The 20,431-nt window shown below is 41.1% G+C and overlaps 1 pseudogene across 1 annotated transcript in view; it reads right to left on the bottom strand.

Annotated features, from left to right (window-relative positions):
• Positions 1–2,044: 2,044 nt before the first annotated feature.
• LOC311129931 (phospholipid-transporting ATPase IH-like) overlaps positions 2,045–20,431 on the bottom strand; it is a 66,758-nt pseudogene continuing 48,371 nt past the window's right edge. Inside the window, exon 29 of the transcript in view lies at positions 2,045–6,020. The product of the transcript in view is annotated as a phospholipid-transporting ATPase IH-like (transcript). The remainder of the gene's footprint in view (positions 6,021–20,431) is intronic.

Below are 20,431 nucleotides of genomic sequence, written 5' to 3'. Positions count from 1 at the left end.
CTGTAAGTCTTCACAAGGTTTTCACACACTGTTGCTGGTATTTTGGCCCATTCCTCCATGCAGATCTCCTCTAGAGCAGTGATGTTTTGGGGCTGTCGCTGGGCAACACAGACTTTCAACTCCCTCCAAAGATTTTCTATGGGGTTGAGATCAGGAGACTGGCTAGGCCACTCCAGGACCTTGAAATGCTTCTTACGAAGCCACTCCTTCATTGCCCGGGCGGTGTGTTTGGGATCATTGTCATGCTGAAAGACCCAGCCACGTTTCATCTTCAATGCCCTTGCTGATGGAAGGAGTTTTTCACTCAAAATCTCACGATACATGGCCCCATTCATTCGTTCCTTTACACGGATCAGTCGTCCTGGTCCCTTTGCAGAAAAACAGCCCCAAAGCATGATGTTTCCACCCCCATACTTCACAGTAGGTATGGTGTTATTTGGATGCAACTCAGCATTCTTTGTCCTCCAAACACGACGAGTTGAGTTTTTACCAAAAAGTTATATTTTGGTTTCATGTGACCATATGACATTCTCCCAATCCTCTTCTGGATCATCCAAATGCACTCTAGCAAACTTCAGACAGGCCTGGACATGTACTGGCTTAAGCAGGCGGACACGTCTTGCACTGCAGGATTTGAGTCCCTGGCGGCGTAGTGTGTTACTGATGGTAGGCTTTGTTACTTTGGTCCCAGCTCTCTGCAGGTCATTCACTAGGTCCCCCCGTGTGGTTCTGGGATTTTTGCTCACCGTTCTTGTGATCATTTTGACCCTACGGGGTGAGATCTTGCGTGGAGCCCCAGATCGAGGGAGATTATCAGTGGTCTTGTATGTCTTCCATTTCCTAATAATTGCTCCCACAGTTGATTTCTTCAAACCAAGCTGCTTACCTATTGCAGATTCAGTCTTCCCAGCCTGGTGCAGGTCTACAATTTTGTTTCTGGTGTCCTTTGTCAGCTCTTTGGTCTTGGCCATAGTGGAGTTTGGAGTGTGACTGTTTGAGGTTGTGGACAGGTGTCTTTTATACTGATAACAAGTTCAAACAGATGCCATTAATACAGGTAACGAGTGGAGGACAGAGGAGCCTCTTAAAGAAGAAGTTACAGGTCTGTGAGAGCCAGAAATCTTGCTTGTTTGTAGGTGACCAAATACTTATTTTCCACCATCATTTGCAAATAAATTCATTAAAAATCCTACAATGTGATTTTCTGGATTTTTTTTTCTCAATTTGTCTTTCATAGTTGACATGTACCTATGATGAAAATTACAGGCCTCTCTCATCTTTTTAAGTGGGAGAACTTGCACAAATAGTGGCTGACTAAATACTTTTTTTCCCCACTGTATACACCTGTTCTGAAAGGCCCCAGAGTCTGCAACACCACTAAGCAAAGGGCACCACCAAGCAAGCTGCAACATGAAGACCAAGGAGCTCTCCAAACAGGTCAGGGACAAAGTTGTGGAGAAGTACAGATCAGGGTTGGGTTATAAAAAAATATCAGAAACTTTGATCATCCCACGAAGCACCATTAAAAGAACACCATCCCCACAGTGAAGCATGGTGGTGGCAGCATCATGCTGTGGGGATGTTTTTTATCGGCAGGGACTGGGAAACTGGTCAGAATTGAAGGAATGATGGATGGTGCTAAATACAGGGAAATTCTTGAGGGAAACCTGTTTCAGTCTTCCAGAGATTTGAGACTGGGACAGAGGTTCACCTTCCAGCAGGACAATGACCCTAAGCATACTGCTAAAGCAACACTCGAGTGGTTTAAGGGGAAACATTGAAATGTCTTGGAATGGCCTAGTCAAAGCCCAGACCTCAATCCAATTGAGAATCTTTGGTATGACTTAAAGATTGCTGTACACCAGCGGAACCCATCCGACTTGAAGGAGCTGGAGCAGTTTTGGCTTGAAGAATGGGCAAAAATCCCAGTGGCTAGATGTGCCAAGCTTATAGAGACATACCCCAAGAGACTTGCAGCTGTAATTGCTGCAAAAGGTGGCTCTACAAAGTATTGACTTTGGGGGGGGGGGGGGGGGGGGGGAATAGTTATGCACGCTCAAGTTCTGTTTGTTTCACAAAAAATACATATTTTGCATCTTCAAAGTGGTAGGCATGTTGTGTAAATGAAATGATACAAACCCCCCAAAAATCTATTTTAATTACTTGTTTTAAGGCAACAAAATAGGAAAAATGCCAAGGGGGGTGAATAATTTCGCAAGGTGCACTACGGACTGGGGGCAAAGGGAAGATTAGGAATGGGATTTAAATCTACTGTGTAAGGCTTTATGGAACCCTGACCTGTTCACCGGATGTGCTACATTGTCCCGGACCTGCTGTTTTCGACCCTCTCTCTTTTATAATCTCCACTGGCCACCCCTTAGAGCCTGGTTCCTCTCTAGGCTTCTTCCTAGGTTCTTGCCTTTCTAGGGAGGTTTTCCTGGCCACTGTGCTTCTACATCTGCACTGCTTGCTGTTTGGGGTTTTAGGCTGGGTTTCTGTATAAGCACTTTGTGTCGTCTGCTGATGTAAAAAGGGCTTTATAAATAAAATGTTATTTGATTTAGAATAGATAGATACACCACTATAGTGAGAGTTATACAATTCCATTATTCTCCTTTGGCTCCTAGCCTGCTGTTATTGTTATATTAAGGCAGAGGTATCCCCCAGGGTTTCTGTTAGGAAAATGTGATGCCGGAAACATTAGCTTCTTTTAAAAAATTGCTGTGGATTATTTCAAAATCACAAGCTCATAGGCCTAGGCTATGCCTATTTGGGAAGGCCGCAATTTGGGCAGCGCGCTTGTAAATAGGCCTAGCTGATTATTGAGTTGTAGCTGTCAGTGAAAAGCATCTAAAATGTGTGAAGATAATGTGTCTCGAGTATAATTTAAAATGTTGAGACAAGGGGCGAAGATATAGGCGCGTCTCACTCCAGAATCGCTCTGCTGTCACCCGCCAACTCTTGCACATTCATTGTTTCATTGTGTGAATTGTTCAATTCCCCATTACATATGTCACCAGTAGTAAATGTACCGTTAATCCCAATCATTTGTTTACATTAATTTCTGTTAATGATTGTATTAATTAATTACATTTACTTACCGTTCTCATTGTCTGAGTGGAAACGTTGTTTGCAGAGTTCACAACCTGCTATTCTTGTGAGAAACAAGTTTTGGTTTATTTCATAACCATCATTTACGAGATTTGTCAATTTTTTCATTGCCTTTTATTTGGAGTACTCCATGTGAGCAATGAGCATGTATCTGGTTTCTCTGTCCTGATAATGTTGAGGGAGTGCGCGCCTGAGCACGCATATAAGTACCTGGCCTGCTGTACGGAAAAGTAGGAAAGTGTTTAACATCCATTGCGCATTGAATATTAAAACTATAGTTCCTCACAGTAAGCTATTTGAAAAATATTTCCAACAATCTCCCCCTCGATAGTCACGAATCCTCGGTGTGAAAGAGCAATGGAAGTTATAGGCCTACTGCTGCATTGGCCTATAGGCTAGGAGTTCCATGTGCTCATTTCTTTAGCCGCCAATGGATCACGGTGTATCAATGTGTCCATATGGCAGAGGCTGGTGATCTCGCATTAGTTGACAATTTAACTTTTAGATTTTTATGATTAACCACGTGACAATGATTTTGAGAAATGAAAACGTTATTGAAATGAAACTGTTCCACGAAAATGCTTATATGAAAATCATAACTGGCACACAGAACTGTAGAAATTGTAGGATAAATTGTAAGCTTCCCCAAAATTGAAGCTCATGCGCTGCCTATGAAGTCTTTATAAAATAATTTCCTCCATGTTACCATGATTGGATTTTGCCTATAGGCTACTTTGAAGCAAGGTAAGACATGCCTCTGAATATGAAATAAAACGTTAAGGTTTCAAACAATTAAGTATGTTTTCAACATGCATACTGCCTCCAGCTCATATTGTAAAGTGGTGGGTGATGCGCTGATAGTCTGTTGCCTGCACTTGAATGGTGAATGGGAGGCAGGCTTCAATTACCAGTTGAGAAAGAAAAATTGTCGCTCTTTTTTTTGTTTTACATGTGATTGCATTTAGAATTGTTGCGCAATAAATGGGTTTATAAAAGCACATGTTTTACTCCAGCAGCAACCAGCTGAGGAGCTGCAGGAGAAATCCCCCTCAAAATAGGCTCTGTATGCTGGGCGCTTGTGATAATTGTGTTGGATAAATAAGATACATGATGACTAACGAAAATACACACAGGCCAATTTAATTCCACTAAAATGTGCAAACTAACCTATAGACCGATAAGCATGATGGTCAAATGTATTTCCATCTACTGGTATTAACGTCAATGAATAAAACACATTTTGCAATGGGATATTTTTTATCCTGCTCATTTTGGCCTGGAACAGCTTTATGTATGGAATTTTATTTTCTATTTATTTATGGACTTTTATTTTCTATTTATCTATGGACTTTTAATTTTTTATGGACTTTTTTATTTTAAAAGCTGGCAATTGCTGGCTAACGGAAACCCTGACACACACACAGAATAAAATAGGTATTTCTCCCCAGAACATTTTGCAAGGCAACACCAGTTATTTCAACAAAAGGAGCAGAATGGAGAGACAGAGTAAAGAAAGTTAAAAACAAGAGAAATACAGTAAATAAAATAGAAACCGAAAAGGCCGGTCCATTTGATATTGTGACACAGTATGATTCCATAGTGTAGAAGAGACGGACATTCAAATACAGAACTTCTCCTTGTGTTCAGTGAGAGTTTTCCTTTAACACTACTAGTGTCAGCGTTGGATTCAAGTATTTTCACATGAAGAGTAGAGTAGTAGAGTATATAGTAGAGTAGAATAAAGTATTAGAGTAGAATAAAGTACATGAGTAGAATAGAATAGTAGAATAGAGTAGAGTAGAAGAGTAGAGTATTAGAGTAGAATAGAGTAGTAGAGTACAGTAGTAGAGTACAGTAGAGTAGTGGTGTGGACTGGGACTAGATTGGGATCAGGACCAGACTGAAATAGAACTATGACAGGACCAATGGGAGGCAGCTTGGAGGTCACAAAGGCATCTGCATGCTTTCTAGCCAAAACAGTTTGTAAGATTTCGTGCATTTCTGACGTTTCTGTTCGTTTTGGACTTCGGTAAGAGTTTTTTCAGCTGTTCGGGCACACATTTTTTCTCGAGGCAAGCCGAAGTCGGTAGCCGAAGTCGGTAGCCGAAGTCGGTAGCCGAAGTCGGTGATTGGTCAACAGTATGGATTCTTCAATAAAGTCTTTGTTGTCATTCAACGAGACGATTCATTTTCATGCACAAAATTGCGCAACTAAGATCTCATCGGCAAAAACGTCAAAATTACTAACAGATTTCACAAGTTCTTGGATTAATTCTGACTATTTTGAGGAAGTGTATGCTGGCTACGGCGTCTCAAAATGGCAGTACTATTGCCGCTTTTAAGTGAGCATGCAAGCACACTCGTTCGGTTCTCGGCTAGGCGCCAGCTGAACTGAAGCATGTGGAAGCCTTTAAAGTATCCGCTACTGAATGCCTGACAATGCACATGGTGAATGTTTCATGTTTTTGAGGAGTATGTGAGAATTAGTGAGCGTTTGTGTGTATGCATTGTTTATGAGTGGAACACGTCCTTCGACGTCCATGGTATTTGTAGGTTTAGGTCACATATTGGTCTCTGTGTGTGTGCACATCGTTGTGTGTGCTCACACATCAACCTGTGTGTGTGTCTGTGTGTGTCACACAGAGGTCTCTGGCCCCGGTGCGTAGTAGACAAAGCCAGCCCCTGAGAGGCGGAGCATGTAGGGGCTGAGGGTGCAGAGGTCTGCCCCACCAGTGGGTCAATAGCAGTTTGTGGGAGAAGAACTCAGACCTGCGGAGTGTTAGGGGCTCCGGAACTCTGAGGTGAAGGTGGGAGGAGTCAGTGCTCTTCTGTTTGAAGGAGGGGCCAGAAGGGCGAGAGGACACGGAGATCAACTCTGCTACACTGCTCTGCAACAGCTTGTCAATGTCCTGGAGAGAGGGTAGGAGGGGATAGACAGAGGAAAAGAGAGGAAGTGGTAAGACCTACTGAAAATACCCTGGTCTGTTTCATGTTCAATTCACATTCAGGTGATCAGCATGCAATAAAAATGAAAGATTCACATACATGCTGTACCATTTTCCAACACCAGAGGTCATTTAGCGTTTGCAAAAGTACATTGATGTAGCCTGGGGATTTTATTCAATCAAATGTATTCAAAAATAATCCATGCCAATGTTTTCCTACGTATTTAACTTTATCTCCATGTTTGAGATACCAAATGTATTTATTTGCACAAAATGTATGTGTGGCATTGCCTCTGAAACCTGTGTTGCAACAGACAGCATGTGAGTGATCCAATAACAATACATAGAGCGCATCTACCTAAGAGCAGCTCTCCTCTCAGCAGGACAGAAGGAAAGCCAGAAAATGCCCCTGTATCCAAAGTGAGTTTACAATACAGTACCACCCCAAGCAAGTCACCCTGATCCTCCAGGCAAACAACCCCAAAGCACTCGAAGAGAATCATCACACGTAAACCACCCAGACGGCCCCATGCGTTGCATTCCATAGTTGTGATTTGTCCCAAATGGGCAAGCCTCTCAGCACAGTAAACCAGCTAGCAGTGAAGAGCCTCTAGCAGGAAATGAAATGTCCCCAATACCCTCCAAAAGGTCCCAGAGTTCAGGAAGGTACATGCCCAATAACAAAGCGTTAACAATCACCCACCAAGATGTCCCCCCCCCCCACCCATGGCATTTAGTTACCGTGGCAACCCTAGCCATCTTAGGGTACGTGGTCTAGGGGCTGGCTGAGAAGGTAGTTAGAGTTGTGTGACATCATGGAGTCATAAGTCCTGGCAGCTCGTACCCCTCCACCTCCTCTGTCCCCCTCACAGGTCCTAGCAGGGCAAAGCATGTCACTCTCACTGCCTCCACCGCCACCAACAGGACTGGGGTCCAAGCCCGTAGCCGGGGACACACTCCCCTCACACACCCCATCAGCCCTCACCCTCTGTGGGCAAACAGTAAGGGTGAGGAGGGGTCAGGAAGGAGGAACCAGGAGGTTGTTCCGAATAGAAGACATGTGGTGAACCATTGCACTGTAACTAACATATAATGATAGCCCTTCAACATCCCAGCATACTGCTAGCAATAATCTGTCTGTTGTCACAGAGGATTACTCTAGCGTAGAAAACGTCACATACATATGCCACACATAATAATAAATAATAATATGCCATTTAGCAGACGCTTTTATCCAAAGCGACTTACAGTCATGCGTGCATACATGCTAGCAAGTTAGCATTTGGATGGATTTGAACACATTGACGTACATTTTAAACATGAATATACAATACATACAGTGCTACATTTGAATAGCATCCATAGGGGAACATGATGAGAATGACATGCTGAATATGGTACTAGGTAAGATTGTAAGGCTAGCGAGATGCTAACAGAAGGCTAGTGATAGGTTAATAAGGTTATGAAATCAGTGAGTAGAGCTTGTTATCAGCTGTAGCATATTTAGCAGCATGAATGTCAGTATTGCCTGGCAATTTAGTACAATTGTTTGACATGGAAATGGGAGCCCTGGATGGGAACACTATTGTGATTGGGATTGATGTTGGAAAGTTGGGAGTTAACGTTGAAACTGTGATGTAACTCAATAACGGTGGAACACTGACGTGATATTGACGAAAGTGTTTAAAAAAGTCACCTCCTCCTCCTCCGCAGCCTCTCGGCCAATCAGAAACTCAATCTGCTGTCGGACTGAGAGAGCACAAAGATGGTGGATGGCTCCACGGTAAGGCACAGGCGATTGGACTGCCGTTGCACAGGGTGACAGGGTCAGAGGGCAGAGGTTACAGGAGGAGGGAGACAGAGGGAGTTGTGGGGTGAGGAAAAAGATAGAAAGAGACAGCAGAGATAGAGAAGGGGGGCGGTTAGGAAGCAAAGCAGGGGCAGAGAGAGAAGAGAAAAGCAGGAAGAATTTAGTCAGATTTAGCTACAGGTCAGTTTTTCTGAATCCCAAATGTATCTGAAAGCATTGGATAGGTATAAGCAATGTGATATTTGCTTCACCTTGCCTTCTAATAGGCTTGGTGGAATCTTTGCCATATTTCTCAGACCTATGCAATTGTGACAGGAAGTAGTAATAACAGGCGGTGAAAGGTGGAGAAGGAGTATACATGTAAACACTATGGTAATATTTTATGTATCATTAAGGAAAATGTTGGGAAATGTTGGGAAAAAACATGATTGACATTTTATAAATCCAGATGCATGTCTAAATAAGGAATATAGTCAATACAATGTGTAAACATGCTTTAATGGATAAGAGGAAGAGGCCATATGGAAAAGCGCCCATGGTCTTTTGGAGTAAACAACATGTGACATCTGGACGTTGAAAGATAAGGGTAGAGTGGCACTAAAAGATGTTAATCATTTATCTTAAGGGGAGTAGCTTTGTATGCTATGTAAACATGACTGTGCATTTGTGTGTATATAAAAGATCTCTAAGCCAAAGAGAGACAGCCGTTCCATGGAGTGGCTCTGCTTTGTTACGCAATAATAAAGTCTAGTTTCTGGATTCACAAGCTCCAGTCTCTTGAGAGATATTTTTGAGTTGATTATTTTTTTGTCAAATATTTCTACGACATTTGGTGAGCTTGCCAGGAGATGAAAACAGGGGCCAGAGACAGTGTACATCTGCAGTTATGAAACGGCTTGGACGGACCATACAAACAAAAGCGGCCGCTTTTAATAGGTAAGCCAAGTCTTACTTATATAGTATAACGTTTGTGTGGTTCGATCTGGGGCACGGCATCAGCTGCAGAAATACCAAGTAGGTCTCTCCAAATGTAAGAACCAAAAAATTAGAGACTGGGAGCTTTTGAATTTAAGAATACATGTCGATATCACTCTGTTGTTCGTCTGAACCGTCTGTTCAATTGAATTGATTCATTTGATTCATCCAGCTGATCGCTTTGTCTGGGTCATTTCGGCACAGGCGGTTGTCCATCTGGTTGAGCGATCAGACAATAACATGTTAAGTCCTACGAATACCGCTATAAACGTGTCGAGGAAGTGTATCGTTTATAGGCTGCTTAGGTAGGCGAAATCCTGTGCAATACTGCTTATTTTCTGTGTCGAGGAAGTGAATCAGAGAAGAAGGGAATAATTTACAGGTCGCTTAGGAAAGCGTAGTAAAAGTCCAGGTGTGTCGAGGAAGTGTATCACCTAGGGGGCTAAATAAATAGAAATCATGTGGATACCACTTTGGAGAGCTAAAATTAGCGCTCCAGAGGGCTGAACGGGCAGGTGGCTAGCTAAATTTGGGACCTACGGTTACCGCTCTAATGAGGAATTCATTGTTAGAGGTCTGCTCGGGTAGGTGGGGCATTATCCTGTGTTGTAGTGATGCCAAAGTTAGGCAGGGTCGATCAGGTAAAAATGTTAGGTCATCCTGAGTAAGGTGAACGGGTTAAACAGTCACTAAGGCTTCAAAATATAGAGAAAGTGTTAAATAGAGTAGGTCTGATCATGTGGATGAGTGGTTTGCTTGGGCTACTGTGAGTCATTAAATTGTCTGATTCATTTGGGCACAAGTGGCTGCTCATCTGTGTGAGTGAGAATAATAGGAAATTCTGCAAGTAATAGCCTTTCTGTAAGGAAAGGAAATATATTTGAGGTCGTTTGAAGCTTCTGTCTGATGGAGAAAGGGCGTGCCTAATCTCACATTAGGAAAGAGAACAATAAATGGTGCGTGGATATTCATTGACCAACTGAGTGTAGAAAATTCACGTTACCAGGAGGGGTAGAATAAATCCTGCTGGAGGAACAGGTCACGTGTACCGGTGTGATCATATGACGTCTATGCATTGTATTTTGATCAATCTTTTAGGGTATGTTTCTGACATTATATTTGGAAACTTTAGAGGTGATGTAGCATTATGATAAATTGACTACAGTAAAATAATAGGGTTAACATTCCAAATTTGGGCCCTTTGATCGAATAAAATATTCCTGTAGGTTATACAAATAGTAATTAAGCGCGTTTGAGAACAACATTGTATAAATATGGAATGAGAGTGGTATAAATGGTGTAAATGAGTTGCACTCTGAAGTTTGAATGATGAGATATAGAGGTGTGTATGATAATTATATATACACGTTGGAATAATAAGCTTTTCTTGTAAATGATATCTTGGAGTTTCGTACAACAATGCCTGTCATAGAATTTTGTAAGACCAGCCTATACGATTCTGGGAGGATTCTATGACTGAGGGGAAGGATTTGGGTAATTTGTTGTTCGTTCCGCTGAGACTAGATTGTGATTAACTGATTTGTGGCAATAAATAATCATTAGAAACATGAATGGTTTGGTAGATATGAATATATTGGAATAGAATGAATTTTATGTGAGTGTAATTTAATACGAGGGATTGGATAAAATTATAGGTGTTGACTTGCCCAAACACGTAGACGTACGTGGAAATGGGAGAGAGTACATAGGGCATGTGGTAGAATTAAGCATTATAATAAACTATCTATTATTTCAGAAGCAGAGGTGATATAGTCAAGGAATGTTAGTATATTAGGGGAAAATATAATTCATTTGGTTAGGTCGTTAGATCTGGTTCAGAATCAATGAATGTGGGGTTTGACTCGTTGACTGTTAAGTTGTTTACGTTGAGCGTGTGAGATCTGTGTCCTTCAAAGCTATTTTCTGATAAAGTGTGGTATGTGCCAGATACTAAAACTACTGACCATTATCATTGGAATAAAGGAAGATTAACTTGTCATTTCAATAAAGCATAGATTCTGCATCGCTGATTAGAGTCTAGGTTTTCTAAGTATAGTTCAGCTATGGTTGTGGGTTGTTTAGATTGACGGAACAGTCAGGATAAGACTGGACGATTTAGCAGCCTGCGTCTTTTCAGACTGAAGGACTCACTTATTCAATGGGAAAGAAGGAGGAGTGTCTATAGTCTAATCAGAAAGGACAGTTACATACATTTGAATAGCGGACTGGCAATTGCGATAGAGTTATGGCCATAATTTGAATTGTTTAGGTAGACTGGAATGAAAGTAAGGTCTTTTAATAATATGAATATAAATATATTATTAGTTATTGTTGGGTTGTGAATAGACTTTACTAATGCCATGATCTAGTTCTCGGGTAAAAGAGAGTCGTACTTGCTTGACTGTATCGAGCTGAAAGAGATATTTGAAGCAAGTTTGAATAGCTGGATGGAAAACATTTATTTGACAAATTCTAATTGTTATTACGTTATTCTATAGTTTGCTAGACACCAGTAATGTATGCAAATAGTTGGTGAATTCTAGAATGATAATGTATTTTCGTTACGTGAACCAGGGGATGCAAGGAGCTTTGGCTATTATGCTGAAGGAATAGCACCAATTTATAGTGGGTTCTAGATTTGTTGAATAAACAAACTTATACTTTAAACTAAAGTAATGCAATAGGCTACAATTATAACATTATCAGAAAAAGGCACTATACGCTCATCTGTGGTCCTCTGTAGCTCAGTTGGTAGAGCACGGTGCTTGCAAAGCCAGGGTTGCGTGTTCGATTCCCAAGGGGGGCTAGTATAAAAATGTATGAGCTCACTAATTGTGGGTCGCTCGGGATAAGAGCATCAGCTAAATGACTAACATATACAAATGTTAATGGGTATGGAGAGAAGAGTACGTGGTAGTAATTTTTAGTCATTGAATAAGGTTTTGCTAGATTAATCGAGTGACAATGGTGGAATATGTCTATAAATAAATTGGATCGTGATAAATGGATGATTTCAATATATGATGGTAAACTACAGCAAGTGTTTGGTGTTACTTGTAGCTTACTTAGAAAGGATAGTTAATTCATTCTGATAATGGTGGAGTGATGGTTTAATTGCGTGGCTATGATTTTAGTTGATTACAAGAGAAATAGGATATAGTTTACGACGCATGGAGAAGTGAATGTCTTATATGGTAATAGATAAACTGAACCAAACATGACGTTACTACGGCAATTTAGGATGGTTAATGTTGTTAAGTTAGTTTTTAAACCCTATGATAGAGGTAAATACAGAACGCTGTTTGAAAGTGTGTTTTATTAGTAGGCCTGCTAGTAAAAATGGAAGAATTTCTATTTTTGTCTGCGGGTGTTAACCATTGGGGCTTGCTGAAACGTGAGAGCGCTATAAGGGACATTATGGGTTACGTTAGGTGTACAAGGATCGCGTTTTTGTAGGAAGTCGTAGGAGGTTGAATATTATCAGCAGGAAATTGCTAGCTAGTTAGCGGTGAGAGCTAGTGCGGTTTTCGTTGGGTGACGTCACTTGCTCTATGAACTGGAAGTAGTTGCTTTGCAGGGGCCGTGGCTTTTGTGGAGCGACGGGTAACGGTGCTTCGATGGTGAATGTTGTCGATGTGTGCAGAGGGTCCCTGGTTCGAATCCAGTAAGGGACAGAAAGCAAATCTTTTACATTGATGCTATTGACGTGAATTACTGGTTTCATTGATAACATTATAGGAAAGATGTTGTCCTACCAATCCATGTCGGATAGGATAACATAGTAATTAAAATTGCATATCGGTGAATTGGATGTTTTATTGGTTTTTACTATAAATGTAAAATAATTTGTAATCTGTTGAGGTACCGTTATGAGGAAAATTAGCGGTAGAGTATGATAGATATTGTAGAGGGTTTAAAAAAAAAAAGTAAGTTAATTGGGTGATGAGACAGGTTGACTTGATGTTGAATGGGATTGTTTAATATAAGTAATTATTTATATTTAGGAGAATGAGAATATGTTATTAGGTAGTATTGCTTTGTGGAGACGATTTACTAATGAAGAACATGTCTCGATAGTTGAATAAGGAACGATATTTGATAATTGATCATTTTATTATGACATTATATAGTTTGGTTAAACAGCGGTGAGTTATGACGATGGTTCATTACTTCAGATAACGATAATTTGTTTATAGTACGTTGAACGATGGGAGTAGTTCTGAGGATTGAGATTGATACGAATGATTGTTGATGAGATAGGACTGGGGATATATGTATGATGTTTTGTGTGTAATTACTATCTTTGGATTGTTGATTATATGTTAACGACATGTATACTTTCTCTTCCAGGAACATGGGGATTTCTTTATATCTCATTGGGATGTTAAAAAAGTCTGTAGGCTAGGGTGGAACTAGTTAGTAAAATTAAGTAGTTTTATTTTTAGGTTGTCATAGGGAGCTACCAAAATAAATAAGGCCTGGCCATTTTTTGTTTGTTTATTGTTTTACTATATGGTGTTCGAATAACCACAAACAAACAACTTAGTATGAAATGTTATTCTGTATAGGATTTTTATTTATATTTTGGGTTTTTTGACGGGATGGAAGTGAAATATCTTAAAGGGGCATAAACATGTAATTTGGGTTTTATTTACTGAGGGATAAGTAAATATGTGTGATTTATTTTGAAAAGAGCTGTACTAAGGACTTACTGTACACTTGGGATACAACATTTATGAAATGTCTTGATGGTTATTAATGAGTAGTATACTATTGGATGAAACAATTCATTGAATGATTTCAATGACCTCTGAAATCTGTCCTGGCTTTATAGTGTGACCTGATCACCCGCACTGTAAATTCTAGAGGCATGCTGAATTAGGGCGTTAGATATAATAAGGATAATTGTGAAGAAGTTTCTAATTTGGAAAAAATCCTATATATATATATAAATTAGTCCAAACAGGACAAGGATGAAGTGAGAGAGTTAGTCCTGAAGGAGAGGTATTCCTTGAATAGTGTTATGGGATACAGTTAAGTAAAGATATGCTCAAGGGTTGTCATTTTAAGGTTAGTTATTATTTTCGGTTTGATAGGCAATATTGTTGTTGTTTTGTTTTTTGAACACATTAATCACGATGTGATGCATGTGTCCAAGGGGGGAAGTTGGGCTTACAGAGGTTTTAATGTTTTATAATGGTTTTGTGGGGAAATATGCAAGGTGTATTAAGGATATGAGCAGTAGTAATAATGTGTTATGGGTTAGGTTAAATCTTTTTTGTTTTTGTGATAGGAGGCATGGTGTAGAGGTGGTCTGTCTATGAAATAAGTGGACTACAACAAGCTGGAAGCAGGTGTGCTTCATAATCTCAAGGCTTCTCTTGACGGATGAGAGGACATGAGTAGCATACTGTGTCTCACTTAACCTAACAATGCTCTTAAGATTTTATTTTCATGGGTGAAGATAACTCTGCCCAACTAAGTAGGAGAGTCTGAGCATTCTCTGCGCCCTGGAGACTATGTGATGGCAAAAGACTACAGAAGAAAGAGCTGAAAAGACCCTATGTGGAGGGGCCTGTACCAGGTGTTGTTGGCTACCTTAATGATGGTAAAAGTGGTGGAGACAGATACTTAGATCCATGTTTCCCACTATAGGAGTGTTCCAACCTCAGCCATTGGGTAGCATTGTTGTCTTTTGTGTGTGTCTGTGTTTGTGTCTTTGCAGCAGTAACTCTGAGCTTCCCTATGGGTAGGCTGATTGAAGGACACTCTTCGCAGACCGATGTCGATAGATTGAGAGGGACTCTGGCTGATCCGGAGACCCTAGTGATGGAAGAAGGTTAACAGCTAAAGTGATCATACATCGTCGTCCAGGTTACACCAACAGCGGTACGGATATAGGGGAGCGTGATCGGGTATCATCTAAACCATTGTACCAGAGTGAGGGAACTGATGACTAAGAGACCACCGAGACTTTCAAGACCTCCAAGACGCACCAGAAATCCTCATCATTGATTTCTCTGTACTTGACTAGTTCCCTGAAAATAAGGGGAATGGGGTACTGATAATAGTAGAGAGCAGAAGAACAAGACATAGAAGGGATATAGACAGGATTAGAATGTATATTCTTGCACAGGCAGGAACCATAACTAAAATGCAGGAAGGGATCACTATTAAAATACAAGGGTTAAAATATTTTTGGTGTGTGAGGAACCAGCACAAAGAGTATGGGGAAGTCACATGGGGTAGTGTGACCTTAAGATAATGAAAGAAAGAGACCGGTGAATCATAGACATAAGGAGAACAGTCCAAGACTTAGATAAACAATTTGATGTAGTATTTAGTGTTAGATTTCCAGGGGGAAGTGTTATTGGAGTAGTTATTCCTTGGGAAAGTGCACTGAACCCTGTACATGTTAGAGCCATACCAAATACAGAAGAAAGGGAATTGAAGGAGCCGTTAAACAATGATTGGTATAGATGAGTACAATATATTGCATTAAAATTAAATAAAAGAAAATAGTCTAATATGCACCACATCTCCGTTTTAAATAGTTAACAGTAGTTCAACATCTTTACAGTTACTAGGACTGTCTGCTAGGATTCAATCATAACTTTTGTAATATTTAGAACTATAAACAATTTTATGATCAACCAGGATGAGGAGAGAAGTGTAAGCAATTGTTAGAATAGGAACAAGGAAAAGGGAAACACCAGAGTAATGTCAAATAGATTATGAGCAAAAATATAGGAATGTTAAAGTAAAACAATTGGGTTATATAGTTTGGGAGAATTCAAGGGAGAATGTGAAAATAGTGGGTGTTTAAACAGATAGCCTTTGGAATACAGGGACCCCTCAAAGAAAAATCTATCAGGCATTAGATAGAAATGGGTATTAAGAATGAGTGATGAAACATAATGATTTGTCATGTAGACAATGTTAATAGGGATGTTTTGGATTGGAAATTAACTCAACTAAACTGTTATGATCTGTCCTTTCCTGAGGTTACTACGGATGGTGTCGTAATGCATAGCAGAGATAATTCGGTCCAGAGCGGTGTAAAACCTCAATAAAAACCAAAAACCCTCTACCCGGCTGAAGAGAACAACAAAGGCGGTGAAGAAGTTCCTGTCCGACACCACCTCTGCCAGGAGAACTGAATCCAGCATCAAATCAAAGCGATCAATTGCCTTCTCTTTTGTGCCTTTTCTCTCAAGAATGTGACAGGAGTCCATGTGGAGTGAGCAGGAGGAGAGAGGTCTATGCAAATGCAACGTTCTTCCTAGTTTGGGTATACTGGTTTGCAAATGGACAAAACAGAATGATGGGGGGGGCGCTGTTGGAAGCCAAGGATGTAGCACGCGTCTCCCTATCGCTCCTGAATTAGTGACCAAATTTATATATTTAACTTTGCAAAATTGCATACATTTCTGTTTGCCCAGGCGTCTGAAGAGACCCATAAACAACTCAGTTCAAGTTTAATAAATTTAAATTCGTAATGACATCAACCCGGCCAAAAACAGAGTCTGCAAGAGCAGGCCGCAGCAAGCCTGCAACTTCTCCCGACTCACCCCCGCCACCGAACGCTGCCAATGCCGGCCCCACGGAAACACTGACTGTGGAGATGCTGCAATCCGTGATAGGCACCCTCAAAACCGACATTTTCGGAAAAATTGACTGTCTCTCTACCAATCTCAGGTCAGAGATATCAACGATCAAAGACAAGCTTAAAAAATCTATCGAGAGTATACAGAATAAGCTCGACGCACATGGGGTGACTTTATCGGATTTGGAGCGAGGTGCTACAGACCACAGCACTCGCATTAGCGAGCTAGAGGCTAACGTCGGCTCATTGACAACTAGGGTGGCATTCCTCGATAATAGATGCGAAGATATGGAAAGTAGAATGCGGAGGAACAATATTCGTCTACTGGGAATACCGGAGGGAGTGGAGGGCCCAAGGCCCACGGAGTACATGGCCCAGCTACTTCAGGAGCTGCTCGAGCTAGAGGAGAAGCCATTGCTAGACCGGGCTCACCGCACTCTGCGTAGCCGACCCAGGGATGGAGAACCCCCGCGACCATTTGTCATCAGGGTGCATTTCTTTCACGTCCGCAACGACATACTGAGAAGATCGGGAGAAGCATCCCCTCTTCTACATAAGGGTAAAAGAGTCTCGATATTTGCGGACTACACAACAGCTGTGGCTAAGAGGCGGGCTAGCTTTGGAGCTGTGAAATGCCAACTACACGCCTGCCCGGGCGTGAAGTTCGGCCTCATCTACCCTGCGGTTTTGAGACTGACTTTACCGGACGGCTCCATGCACAGATTCGAGGACCCGGCTATAGCGGCAGATTTCATCAACAAGAACGTGAAAGCGGCTGTTGTACCGCATGGTGTGTAACAAATGGTTGGCTGTCTGGTCTTCCTAGCAGGCTAGTTAGCAGGCCGAATGGGTGACTAACGAAGCCATCTTTGCTGGGTTCATCGACATATGAAGGTCATTCTCTTTTTTATCTCTTTATTTCCAGCCCAGGTTTGCCGCCTCTAATGCCAATATCTGGGGGTCTGCATGGCTGTTTCAGTTTGATCATTTACCATCTGCGTCGAGGTTAAACCTCTCTTAATCGAGGATAGTTTTCCTTAGACTCTGTTGGGGACCATTCTATCCATGTTTGGCTTACTCTAGTTAAATGGTCACTAATCTTAGGTAGCACAGAGTAAGAGTTATCATGCTTAGCTCTAAACTTTCTTTGTATTTAGGGTTTTGCTTGCATCTCATTTGGGGAGATGCTTCGGCAAGGGCGGGTGTGAGGGAAGGGTTTGTTCACTCTCTATTTGTATATAGTTTGTATATGTTTTTTGTGCCTCTTCGCTTGTCTTTGTTTTTTACATTTGCGCTTTTAGGTTCAACTAAGATCTTCAGTTTACATTGTACCTTGTCCTTTACACATCCTCTCTCTCTCTTAAGATATGACTCAGCCTAGTGTAGCCCATACTGCTGGAGGGAATGGCTTTAATTTTCTTACTTGGAACTGCAGGGGCATAAATAACCCAGTTAAACGTAGTAAGGTGCTACACCATCTTCATCATTTGAAAGCTCACATCATCTTTCTCCAAGAAACTCATCTGAAGGTATCACAACACTCAAGTCTTAGGTGCAGATGGGTGGGTCAGGTGTTCCATTCCTCATTTCAGAGTAAGGCGAGAGGGGTGGCTATTTTACTTCACAGATTGGTACCTTTTACATGTTCTAAGGTGATCGCAGATCCCCATGGTAGATATATAATTGTCAGTGGTAGGCTGCTCAATACAAAGGTTCTTCTTGTTAATATCTATGCTCCTAATTGGGACAATGGTGATTTTTTCAAATCGGTTTTCTCTACACTCCCAGATATGTCCACCCATATGTTGATTTTAGGAGGTGACTTTAACTGTTGGTTAGACCCACAATTGGATCGATCCTCCACTAAACCTACCACCTTATCAACCTCAGCTAGAGTTGTTCGAACCTTTATGTCTGAATTCGCAGTCTCAGATCCTTGGAGAATGGTTAATCCAGCTGGGAAAGCATACTCTTTTTTCTCATCGGTTCACCACACTTTTACGCGCATAGACTACTTCCTTGTTGATGACCGGCTCCTCCACTCCATATCTTCATGTTCATATAACCCAATTGTTGTATCTGACCACGCCCCTGTTACTATGGAAGTAGCTTTTCAAAATGTTGACAATCAGCGACCGCCTTGGCGACTAAAAACTCAACTGCTCAGTAATGAACACTTTGTCAATTTTGTTTTGAGTCAAATCGACTTTTTCATGATTACAAATAGAACCCCAAACATCTCTGCGTCTACTCTCTGGGAAACTTTGAAAGCTTATATCAGAGGTGAAATTATCTCCTACACCGCACATGAGAACAAATTGAAAAGGCATAGGTTATCTATGTTAACACGCTGTATTGCCCAATTAGATGACATTTATGCCGTTTCACCATCCCCGGATATTTATAAGGAACGTTTAACTCTGCAAGCAGAATTTGACACACTATTAACAGACCAGGTTACTGAAATGCTTGTCAAGTCTAGGAGCACTTACTATGAACAAGGAGATAAAGCCAGTAAATTATTAGCTCACAAGTTACGTCAACTAACATCATCATCTCAGATTACAAAAATTCGTACATCATCTGGGATATCATTAGATCCTGGGGGGATCAATGAGGAGTTCAAGAGATATTACCAGTCTCTATATACCTCTGAAAGTAAAGCGGATACACTGGAATTGGATGATTTCTTCCACTCACTTTCTGTGCCTTCGGTCGGCCGGGATTTGGTTAAAAAATTAGAGCAGCCGATCACTGTTGAAGAACTGTCTAACGCTGTCAAATCCCTTCAATCTGGGAGAAGCCCAGGGCCTGATGGCTACTCGACAGAGTTTTATAAAAAGTTTATCTCCAAAATAGCCCCTATTCTAATTGAAATGTACAATGATGCATTTGTAAATGGTGCTCTCCCACATACTCTCACTCAAGCAACCATTTGTGTTATTCTTAAAAAAAACAAAGACCCTCTTGACTGTGCATCATACCGTCCAATTAGCCTGCTAAATGTGGACTATAAAATTCTAGCCAAAATTCTGGCAACGCGGCTAGAAACAGTCCTCCCATCAATTATCTCTCCGGATCAAACAGGATTTATAAAGAATAGACACTCATTCTTCAATCTCCGAAGATTATTTAATATTATATACAATCCTTCTGTCGACAATACCTCTGAAGCCATTATATCCCTGGACGCGGAGAAAGCGTTTGATCGGGTGGAATGGAAATACCTTTTTTACACTCTAAATAAATTTGGCTTTGGCTCCAAATTCATAACCTGGATAAAACTTCTGTACTCATCCCCCCAAGCCTCTGTCAGGACTAATAACACTCAATCAGATCGCTTCCCTTTGCAAAGATCGACACGTCAGGGTTGCCCTTTAAGTCCCTTACTGTTTGCCCTCGCCATAGAGCCACTTGCAATAGCACTTCGCTCCAACCCCCTCATCAAAGGCATAGTCAGATACGGACACGAACACAAACTGTCTTTATATGCAGATGATTTATTAATATACACATCCAATCTTTCTGTCTCTGTCCCTGCTGCCCTTGCTACTTTCGCATCCTTCGGTCACTTATCAGGGTATAAACTAAATCTCAGTAAAAGTGAATTGATGCCACTTAACATGGCTGCAAAAAAATCCCCTTTACATAACTTGCCATTTAAAATAGCTCACAGTAGTTTTATTTATCTCGGGGTACATGTCACAATTAGGTTTGAAAACCTTTTTCAAGCCAACTTTGCTCCTCTCTTAACCCGTACTAAGGACGATTTGGAACGGTGGTCTTTGCTACACCTCTCCTTAGTTGCTAGAATTAACTCTATTAAAATGAATACTCTCCCTAAATTCTTATACCTCTATCAGTGCCTTCCAATATTTCTACCCAATACATTTTTCAAAAAGATCGACGGCCTAATTCTACCCTTTATATGGGACAAAAAGCCTCCTAGGATGCGAAAACAGCTCTTGCAGAGGCCCAAACCAG

The sequence above is a fragment of the Coregonus lavaretus genome (genome assembly GCF_964263955.1).
Source record: "Coregonus lavaretus genome assembly, chromosome: 5".
NCBI lineage: Eukaryota > Metazoa > Chordata > Actinopteri > Salmoniformes > Salmonidae > Coregonus > Coregonus lavaretus.
This window is presented reverse-complemented; position numbering and strand designations above follow the sequence as displayed.